Genomic DNA, 11,752 nt, shown 5'->3' with positions numbered 1-11,752 from the left:
TGAGGTTTGTTGGTCTCTGGTGTTTAGTTGACCTACTTTATTAAAGGCAAGAAGTGTCCAACTGAAAATAGGCTCATTTGAGGTGTTCAGTTGGTCATTGAGGACAACTTCAAGGGGCCGTTTATATATTTCACCTTAGTTTTATGTTGTAATGTTGTAATCGTTGCGTAATTTGGTTTGATATGTTGTTCAAATATTTTTCTAGTCTCTATATATTAGTGTTAATTTTCAAGTATTTTTTGCTTCAACTGCATTATAGATTTCTCGAGTTCTTGTTAAAACTTGAAATGTGCTGGACTTTATATTTAAATTTGGTGTATGTCACGATCCAAAACCAACCGGTCGTGATGGCGCCTATCATGGAACTAGCCAGCCGACACATTCCCAAAATGATTCGATATTTCATTAAAAATTAGATAATAACCTTTTTCATACTGAAATTCCATAAAAGAGATAAATTCAAAAGCCAAAATGCGGAAATAAAAGTCCGACCTCGGGTGTCACTAAGTCATGAGCAAATACTATAATTGTTCTGAAATATAACAAGACTAAAATAGTCTGAAAATAGCCAAAGTATACTAAAAGGAAGATAAAGAAGGAGAAAGGTGGGACTGCAATCGCCAGGCAGCTACCTCGCTATCTCCGATAAAAGTCCGCGACTGGAATAGTCAACAGCCGCTACCGTGCCTGAAATACCTAGATCTGCACACAAGGTGCAGGGTGTAACGTGAGTACACCAACTCAGTAAGTAACAAGTCCAAACTATGGATTGATATGTAGTGACGAACGTAATTTCAACAGGTAATAGAAATAAACTGAGCAGGAAAAATAGGCATGCTGTCAATTCAAGAATACAACTCAAACAGTAAGATAAATACAGATCTGAACAATGTGTGATATAAAGCTCAGCTAACTCTACATGCCAATGCGCAAAATGTATGAAATGCACTGTGCTCCCACTCTCAAGTGCTCAACCGCTCGGTACTACATATGGCCATCCGGCCTAGGGAAATCCATCCCGGAACATATACAACACTGACTGCAAGCCCACCAGTACCGAGGGACAAGGGTAATCCAACCATGAGGAGAAATCCATCTCCAGGTATATATATATATATATATATATATATATATATATATATATATATATATATATATATATATATATATATACACACACACACACACACTCAATCACTCGGTACCGCATATGGCCATTCGGCCCAGGGAAATCCATCTCGGAACATACTCATCGCTGACTATAAGTCACTCGGTACCGAGGAAAAAGGGTAATCCAACCCTGGGGAGAAATCCATCTCCAGATATCAATACTTGGACAAATCCATGTCCACGGAAATCCATCCCTCAAATATCATTTGCGCTCACTGGGGATGTGTTACAGACTCTGGAGGGGCTTCTCCAGCCCGAGCGCTATCATAATCATCAACATAACCGCTGCGACGTGCAGCCTGGTCCCATCACTGTCACTCATAATCAGGCTCTCGGCCTCACTCAATCATCACTCTCCAGTCTCACACACACGGGTTCACAATGCCATGAAACTAGCCCGAAACATATTGTGATGTGCCAGATAATAACCACTGAGACCGAGACATGATATGATATGCATGAATAAGACTGAGTACAGAATATCAATGAATCAAATGAAATGACAGCAAGAAACGACCACTCGGGTCTCAACACTATCGCCGTGAAGCCCTAACATGATATCTAGCATGATTTACAACACATTTACTTAATCACATGATAGAAACACGGATATCAACGAGAAAGAATCATTAAGCGGTGCCATGGAATTAACCAGGCCACAATTCTCACGGTGCACGCCCGCACGCCCGTCACTTGGCATGTGCATCACCTCAATACAATTATATAGCACATAGTTCGGGGTTTCGAACCCTCAGAACCAAGTTTGGAAGCGTTACTTACCTCAAACCAAGCCAAATCCTACTCCGCTACGCCCTTGCCTCTAGAATCGGCCTCCAAACGTCCCGAATCTAACCAAAAGCAATACAATGCAATCAATATAGGCCAAGGAATCAATTCCACGCGAAAAACTTCAATTTAGACCAAAACACCGAAATTCACCCAAACCCGACCCCCGGCCCACATCTTGGAACCCGACAAAAATTACAAAACTAGAAACTCATTTCACTCACGAGTCTATCCATACCAAAATCATCAAAATCCGACATCAAATGGTCCCTCAAATCCTCAAATTAAACTCTCAAATTTTTAAGCCCTAACCCCTCAATTTCATCCCTAATTTCTACCAATTTCATGCTTAAACAACTGAAAATTACCATAATCACAAGTATTAAGCTCAAATATCTTACCTCAATGAGTATCCCCTTGATTCCCTCTTCAAAACTCCCCAAAATCTCCAATCCCGTCTTAAAAAATGGATGAAATGGGCAAAAATTCGCAAAGGGTTTAATTTATACCTTCTGCCCAGGCATTTTCGCACATGCGGCCTATTTCACACGCCTGCTGGACCGTATCTGCGGTCAAGATGCCACATCTACGCTTTACACTTAACTCCAAAGCTTCCGCACCTGCGCCCAGGTCTCATACCAGCAAGCTCGCAGGTGCGGTCAAACATTCTGCTCCTGCGACAAATTTCGCCTCTGCGGTTGCTTACGGCGTCTGCGATCATCGCACCTGCGGTTCCCATTCTGCAGGTGCGGAAAAATCAGAAGCAGCAACTTCAGTTGCAAAATCCCACTTCCAAACTCTCTGTTAACCATCCGAAATCATCCCGAGCCCCTCGGGGCCTCAACCAAATATACCAACACATCACATAACAACATATAAACTTAGTCGAACCTCCGGAACACTCAAAACAACATCAAAACACCATATCACCCTCGTATTCAAGCCTAAGAACTTCTAAACTTCCGAATTCCGCAAACGATGTCGAAACCTACCAAACCACCTCCGAATGACCTGAAATTTTGCACACACATCACAAATGACACTACAGACCTACTCCAATTTCCATAATTCCATTCCGACAATTGCCAAATTTCCAATTTCGCCAATTCAAGCCTAATTCTACCACGGACCTCAAAATCACATTTCGGACGTGCTCCCAAGTCCAAAATCACCTAACGGAGCTAACCGAACCATCAGAATCCACATCCGAGATCGTTCACACATAAGTCAATATCCGGTTGCCTTTTCCAACTTAAGCCTTCTCAAAAGAGACTAAGTGTCTCAATTTACTCCAAAATCACCCAGAACCCTAACCGACCAACAAGATACGATGAAATACAACTGACAGACACAAAAAGAAGCAGAAATGGGAGAAACGGGGGCTATAACTTATGAAACGACCGACCGGGTTGTTACATCCTCCCCCTCTTAAACAAACATTTGTCCTCGAACGAGTCTAGAAACATACCTGAAGCCTCAAACAGATGCGGATATCTGCTCTGCATCTCCTGCTCGGTCTCCCAAGTAGCCTCCTCCGCGGGCTGACCTCTCCACTGCACTTTTACTGAAGCTATAGCCTTTGATCTCAACTTTCAAACCTACCGTTCCAAAATAGCCACTTGCTCCACATCATAAGTCAAATCACCGTCTAACTGAACCGTGCTAAAATCCATGACATGAAACGGTCGCGATATACTTCCGGAGCATAGAAACATGAAATACCGGATGCACACCCGATAAGCTAGGTGGAAAAGCAAGCTCATAAGCCACCTCCCTAATCCTTTGAAGCACCTCAAAAGGCTGAATGAACCGAGGGCTCAACTTGCCTTTCTTCCCAAATCTCATAACACCCTTCATGGGTGAAACCTTTAGTAGAACCTTCTCCCCAACCATATAAAACACATCCTGAACCTTCCTGTCAGCATAACTCTTTTGTCTTGAATGGGCTGTACGAGGTCGCTCTTGAATCACCTTCACCTTATCTAAAGCATCCCGAACCAAGTCTGTACCCAAAAGCCTAGCCTCGCCCGGCTCAAACCAACCTACTGGAGATTTACACCGTCTCCCATATAAAGCCTCATATGGAGCCATCTGAATACTCGACCGATAACTGTGGTTGTAAGCAAACTCCGCGAGCGGTAGAAACTGATCCCATGAACCCCCGAAATCAATAACACTAGCGCGCAACATGTCCTCCAATATCTGAATAGTGTGCTCAGACTGCCCGTCCGTCTGAGGGTGAAAAGCTGTGCTCAACTCAACCTGAGTACCCAACTCTCGCTGCACGACCCTCCAAAACTGCGATGTAAACTGAGTACCTCTATCTGAAATGATGTAAACTGGGACACCATGCAGGCGAACAATCTCTCGGATATAAATCTCAGCTAACCGCTCTGAAGAATAGGTAGTACACACATGAATGAAGTATGCGGACTTGGTCAGCCGATCCACAATCACCCAAATAGCATCGAACTTCCTCAATGTCCGTGGGAGTCCAACTACAAAATCCATGGTGATCTGCTCCCACTTCCACTCCGGAATCTCTATCTACTGAAGTAAGCCACCCGGTCTCTGATGCTCAAATTTCACCTGCTGACAGTTGAGGCACCGAGCCACAAACCCCACTATATCTTTCTTCATTCTTCTCCACCGATAGTACTATCTCAAATCCTGGTACATCTTCGCGGCACCCGGATGGATGGAATACCACGAGCTATGGGCCCCCTCCACAATCAAGTCCCGAAGCCCATCTACATTGGGCACACATATCCGGTCCTGCATCCTTAACACCCTGTCATCGCCAATAGTCACATCTCTAGCATCGTCGTGCTGAACTCTGTCCTTGAGGACAAGCAAATGAGGATCATCATACTGGCACTCTCTGATACGATCAAACAAGGAAGATCGAGAAACCACATAAGATCCGGCTGGGCTCCAAAATATCCAACCTCACAAACCGATTGGCCAAGGCCTGAACATCAACCTCAAGAGGTCTCTCCCCAATAGGAATATATGCCAAACTGCCCATACTCATCGCCTTCCTACTCAAGGCATCGCCACCACATTGGCCTTTCTCGGATGGTACAAAATAGTAATATCATAGTTCTTTAGCAGCTTTAACCATCTCCGCTGACTCAAATTGAGATCCTTCTATTTGAACAAGTGCTGGAGGCTACGATGATCAGTAAACACCTCACAAGACACACCATAGAGATAATGCCTCCGAATCTTCAACGCATGAACAATGGTAGCCAGTGTGTCGCCGTATCATATGGCTCCGCCTGAGTTGAAAGAGTTGAAGGAGCAGTTGCAAGACTTGCTTGAAAAGGGTTTCATTAGACCTAGTGTGTCGCCTTGGGGTGCGCTGGTGTTGTTCGTAAAGAAGAAGGATGGGTCGATGCGAGTGTGTATAGATTACCGCAATTGAACAAGGTTACAATCAAGAATAAGTATCCGCTGGTGAGGATTGATGATTTGTTCGATTAGCTTCAGAGTGCCAAGGTATTTTCAAAGATTGACTTGAGATCTAGCTATCATCAGTTGAGGATTAGGTCATCCGATGTCCCTAAGACAACTTTCCGCACTCGGTACGGGCATTATGAGTTCTTGGTGATGTCATTCGGGTTGACAAATGCCCCAACAACTTTTATGGATTTGATGAACCGAGTGTTCAGGCCTTACTTGGATTCGTTCGTGATAGTCTTCATTGATGATATTTTGATATATTCCCGCAGCCGGGAGGAGCACGAGCAGCATCTTAGAGTGGTTCTTCAGACTTTGAGGGATAGTCAGTTGTACGCCAAGTTTTTGAAGTGTGAGTTCTGGTTGAGTTCAGTTGCATTCCTGGGTCATGTTGTATCAGCAGAAGGTATTCAAGTTGATCCGAAGAAGATTGAGGCAGTCAAGAACTGGCCTAGACCAGCATCAGCTACAGAGATCCGGAGTTTCTTGGGTTTGGCAGGCTACTATCGTCGGTTTGTAGAGGGGTTTTCATCTATCACAGCCCCGATGACCAGGTTGACCCAGAAGGGTGCCCAGTTCATATGGTCGGATGAGTGTGAGGCAAGCTTTCAGAAGCTCAAGACAGCTCTGACTACGGCACCGGTGTTGGTTTTGCCCACAGGTTCAGGGCCTTATACAGTTTATTGTGATGCATCTCGTATTGGACTTGGTGTAGTGTTGATGCAGGATGGCAAGGTCATTGCCTATGCTTCGCGGCAATTGAAGATTCATGAGAAGAACTATCCGGTTCATGACTTGGAGTTAGCAGCCATTGTCCACACGTTCAAGATTTGGAGGCATTATCTGTATGGCGTGGCATGTGAGGTGTTCACGGATCACAAGAGTCTGCAGTATTTGTTCAAGCAAAAGGAGTTAAATTTGAGGCAGAGGAGGTGGTTGGAGCTGTTGAAGGACTATGATATCACCATCCTATATCATCCGAGAAAGGCCAATGTGGTGGTCGATGCCCTGAGTAGGAAGTCAGCCAGTATGGGCAGTCTAGCTTATATTCCGGTCGGTGAGAGACCGCTTGCTTTGGATGTTCAGGCTTTGGCCAATTAGTTTGTGAGGTTGGATGTTTCTGAGCCCAGCCGTGTGTTATCTTGCACAGTCGCTCGTTCTTCATTATTGGAGCGTATCCGAGATCGACAGTATGATGATCTCCATTTGTGTGTCCTTAGAGACACGGTAAAGCACGGAGGTGCCAAGCAGGTTACCTTAGGTGATGATGGAGTTTTGAGATTGCAGGGTCGAGTTTGTGTGCCTAATGTGGATGGTCTTCGATAGTTGATTTTAGAGAAGGCCCATATCTCCCGGTACTCTATCGCCGCTAAGATGTATCAGGATTTGTGGCAGCATTATTAGTGGAGGAGAATGAAGAAGGATATCGTCGCATATGTGGCTCGGTGTTTGAATTGTCAGCATGTTAAATACGAGCATCAGAGGCCTGGTGGTTTGTTCTAGAAGATTGAGATCCCTGAGTGGAAGTGGGAGCGTATCACTATGGACTTCGTTACTGGACTCCCACGGACTCAGAAGAAGTTTGATGCAGTGTGGGTCATTGTTGATAGGCTGACCAAGTCAGCGCATTTCATTCATGTGGCAGTCTCATATTCTTTCGAGAGGTTAGCTGAGATCTATATTCGGGAGATTGTTCGTCTTCATGGTGTGCCCATGTCTATCATTTCGGATCGAGGTACGCAGTTTACCTCGCATTTTTGGAGAGCAGTTCAGCGAGAGTTGGGCACGCGGGTTAAGTTGAGCACATCATTTCATCCTCAGACGGATGGGCAGTCTGGGCGGACTATTCAGATTTTGGAGGATATGCTCCAAGCTTGTGTCATTGACTTTGGAGGCTCGTGGGATCAGTTTTTGCCTTTAGCAGAGTTTGCCTACAACAACAGCTACCAGTCGAGTATCCAGATGGCTCCTTATGAGGCTTTGTATGGTCGGCGGTGTCGGTCGCCGGTTGGATGGTTTGAGCCGGGAGAGGCTCGGTTGTTGGGTACGGATTTGGTTCAGGATGCCTTGGACAAGGTCAGGATTATTCAGGATAGGCTTCGTACAGCTCAGTCCAGGCACAAGAGCTATGCCGATCGCAAGGTTCGTGATTTGGCATTCATGGTCGGTGAGCGGGTATTGCTTCGAATGTCGCCTATGAAGGGCGTGATAAGGTTCGGGAAGAAAGGCAAGCCTAGCCCTAGGTTCATTGGCCCGTTTGAGATTCTTGATCGAGTGGGAGAGGTGGCTTATAGACTTGCGTTTCCACCGAGCTCATCAGCCGTGCATCCAGTGTTTCATGTGTCCATGCTTCGGAAGTATCACGGCGATCCATCCCACGTGTTAGATTTCAGCACTGTCCAGTTGGACAAGGACTTGTCTTATGAGGAGGAGCCGGTAGCTATTCCAGATCGGCAGGTTCGTCAGTTGAGATCGAAGAGTTTTCCTTCTGTTCATGTTCAGTGGAGAGGTCAGCCTGCTGAGGCATCGACCTGGGAGTCCGAGTCCGATATGCGGAGCCGTTATCCCCATCTTTTCCCCGACTCAGGTACTTCCTTCTTTAGTCCGTTCGAGGACGAACGGTTATTTTAGAGGTGGATGATGTGATGACCCAAAAGGTCATCACTTGTTTTTAAATTGAATTCTGCGTTTCGAGGCCTTCAAAACCTCTTTTAGCATCACCTCAATTTGCGTGTGTTGTCCGGGCGCGTAGCCGGAAAGCCTATATGTGAAAATCTATGAAAAAATGATAAACTTTGGCTATAAAATGAATTAATTTGACTTCGGTCAACGTTTCGGGTAAACGGACCCGGACCCATGATTTGATGGTCCCGGAGGGTCCATAGGAAAATATGGGACTTGGGCGTATGCTCGGAATCGAATTCCGAGGTCCCAAGCCCGAGAAATAAATTTTTGGAAGAAATTGTTTTTTGAAAAATATAAAGGCTTTTGAAAGTGAAATGTTATGTGAAACCGGTGGTATCGGGCCCGTATTATGGTTCCGGAGCCCGGTACAGGTTCAATATGATATATATGCGTTGTTGGTAAAGTTTGGTAAGAAACGGAATCCATTTGACGTGATTCGGACCTTAAATGCAAAATTTGATGTTTAAAGAAGTTTTGAGAAATTTCATTGACTTTGAGGTTTAATTCGATGTTCATGATGTTATTTTGGTGAATTGATTACACGAATAAGTCCTTAGGATGTTTTTGAGGTTGTGTGTATATTTGGTTTGGAGCCCCGAGGGCTCGGGTGAGTTTTGGATAGGCCACAGAGTGCATTTCGGACTTAGAACATTGCAGATTTTCTCAGCTGGTGTATCAGGTCTGCAGGCTTCGCAAATGCGAAGCCTGGCTCGCAAATGCGACAAACCATCGCAAATACGAAAGTAGTGGATTGGCAGCCTGAGTCGCAAATGTGAATTCATCATCGCAAATGCGACTTCGCATTTGCGGACAGCCTCTCGCAAATGCGATGATGGCTGGAAGGCTGATGTATCACAAATGCGACACATGTTTCGCAAATTTGAGCCCTGTTTCGCAATTCCAGTAATAGCAGAGGTCGGGGTTTGCAATTGCGAACCCCTGTTCGCAATTCCCATATCTGAGACCTGCAACTTTTATACTTAGCCAAATTTTTAACCCATTTTTCATATCCTCTCAAAACGTAAACACACTTAGGCGATTTTTCAAAGGTCTCTTCTTCTCCAAATCAACTGTATGTCGTTTGTCACGCCCCAAATTCGAGGGACATGACCGGCGCCCGACCGGGTAGCCCCAGCCAAGCGAACCTGGATGCCTTTCCTAACCCACATGTCACCCCATGTATTCCTTACTCAATATTCCAAGAATTAGCCGTATAGTTAAGTTAGAACATCCTTTTTCAAACATACATGCGTACTTAATAGTTTATGAAATTACAAGTTCTTTGCCAACATATGAACATAGCCTTACACAAGCTCTAAACCCACATCTACTGTCTACAGAGCCTCTAATAGTACAACAGGATAATACAGTATTTGCCGGTAACAAGGCTCCGACTATACCTTACACAAAATCAAAATAAGACTCCGAAAACAAGCGACCTGAGCCACGCAGGGCTCCGAGAGGAAAGGGGCTCACCAAGAAGCTGATGGAGGACGAAGGGGAGCTACAATCGGTGGGCTGGAGTACCTGCTACGGATCCACCTACAATCATAACACGAATGTAGCGTCCCCGGCAAAAGGGACGTCAGTACATTTGAATTGTACTGGTATGAATAACAAACTTTACCCAGAGTAACCTCAAACCATACACGAATAACAACAATAGAGGGAAACAACAATTGAATACACACAAGGAAAAAACAATCAAGGCAAACAAGTTGACAATCTCTCCTTTTCCCCATCATCATTTCCACATTTTCAATTTCACAATGTTCTCATGTTTCATTTCAATAGTGATATCGATCACTTTCCATCCTTATTACCTCGGCCACCCTTATCACCACAACCCACACCTTATTACTTTGTGTTGCGGCGCGCAACCCGATCCCACCGAACAATCACAATTCACAAACAATAGCACAACAACAACAACAACAACAATTTACAGGAGATACAACAACGAATCCCAATAACAACAGCAACACATCTCACACAGAGTTTATACGACTATCAATGCCATTTCCATCTTTTCCAACAGCCCGTTGTACCATTTAAATCACAGCAATAATTTTCCACAGCTAGCCACAAAGGGTGTTACCACAGTTATTTCAATATCACCAGTTTTTCGATTCCTTTCCATCATTTATTCCACGGTTCTTACCACATAACACATTCGCAATTACAACTTGGTTTATTGCCCTTTTCTTACACAACCATATCGGACGTCTTAGCCAACAACGTTTAAGGCACCACATTGACACGAGTTCACAAATGGTTTACACAAGAAAACACATACTACTCACAAGAGTTCAGCTTCACAACTAATCCATGAAGATATCACATACCAAGTATTTGGACACCAAGCATGGAGATCTTACAAAGGTTAAAGTTAGCCATACATACCTGGAGTTGAATCCCTTTTTAATTTCTACTTCCAATTCACCGAAAATCTAGCAACGGCAATATAATGCACAAATTAATGCTCGTAACTTAGAATTCAAGTTCAAAACCACTACGCGAACATACTTAGGTTATCAATCCCTTCTTTGCATAAGTCTTTGCTCCCACCCAATTACCCCCACTAGGTTTTAGGTTTTAATAAATACGCATGCACCATTTTTGCCATTATTTCCAAGAACCAATGCATGAGGCTCCCCCCCCTTAATTTAAACCTGAAATTCAATGAAAAGGGTTAGGGATTTTACCTGCAAGAGAAAGGGGATGAAGATAAGTTTGAGATTTCCCGGTCCGGATAGCTTTAAAGAATCAAATTTTGGAGGAGATGACTTTCTCTCTCAAGACCCTCTCTTCCTCTCTCTTATTTTGTGTAGAAGATCGTTAAAGAATGAGGGGTTGGGTGTTTTATTACAAAAGGGGTCGGGTTTTAAAATTTAGAAAAATAGAAGCCGAGCAAGATCTGCGGTCGCATTCTGCGATCGTAGAATCGAAATGCGGTCCGCAGATGCGATCGCAGAAGTGCCCCCAAAACTCTGAGGATTCTGTTTGGGTCTGCGACAGGAATGCGGTCCGCATTCATGTTCTGCGGTCGCATAGTGCACCGCAGAACTGACCTTCACAAATCCTTGAGGAATTATGCGACGATTATGCGGTCCGTATATTGGTTATGCGATCGCATAATATACCGCATTTTCAACACTAATTTTGACAGTTCTTCTGTTCCACTCTGCGGTAGAAATGCGGTCCACATATCAATTATGCGGTCGCATTTTGGACCGTATCTTGACCTCAAGTTTAACCAAACCACAGCTTCACTATGCGATAGGAATGCGGTCCGCATACCAGATCTGCGACCGCATTCTTGATCGCATAATAGCATTTTTCTGGGAAATTGATTCTTTTTGATTTTTAAAGCTTAGATCAATACCAAGGGTCCGAACCGACGCATTCCTAACACATATTCGNTTCATGGGGGAAATTGGGTGTTTTGGGTTGAACCTAGGTTTTTCAAAATTGGGGATTTGGACCTCGATTTGAGGTCCGATTTCAAAACAAATTATATATTTGAGTTCGTGGGGGAATGGGTAATCGGGTTTTGGTTCGAACCTCGGGTTTTGACCATGTGGGCCCGGGGGCGATTTTTGACTTTTTGGGTAAAACTTTGGAAAACTCAATTTCATGCATTGGAGTT

This window comes from Nicotiana attenuata, chromosome 3 (assembly GCF_001879085.1).
Source record: "Nicotiana attenuata strain UT chromosome 3, NIATTr2, whole genome shotgun sequence".
Taxonomy (NCBI): Eukaryota; Viridiplantae; Streptophyta; class Magnoliopsida; order Solanales; family Solanaceae; genus Nicotiana; species Nicotiana attenuata.
This window is presented reverse-complemented; position numbering follows the sequence as displayed.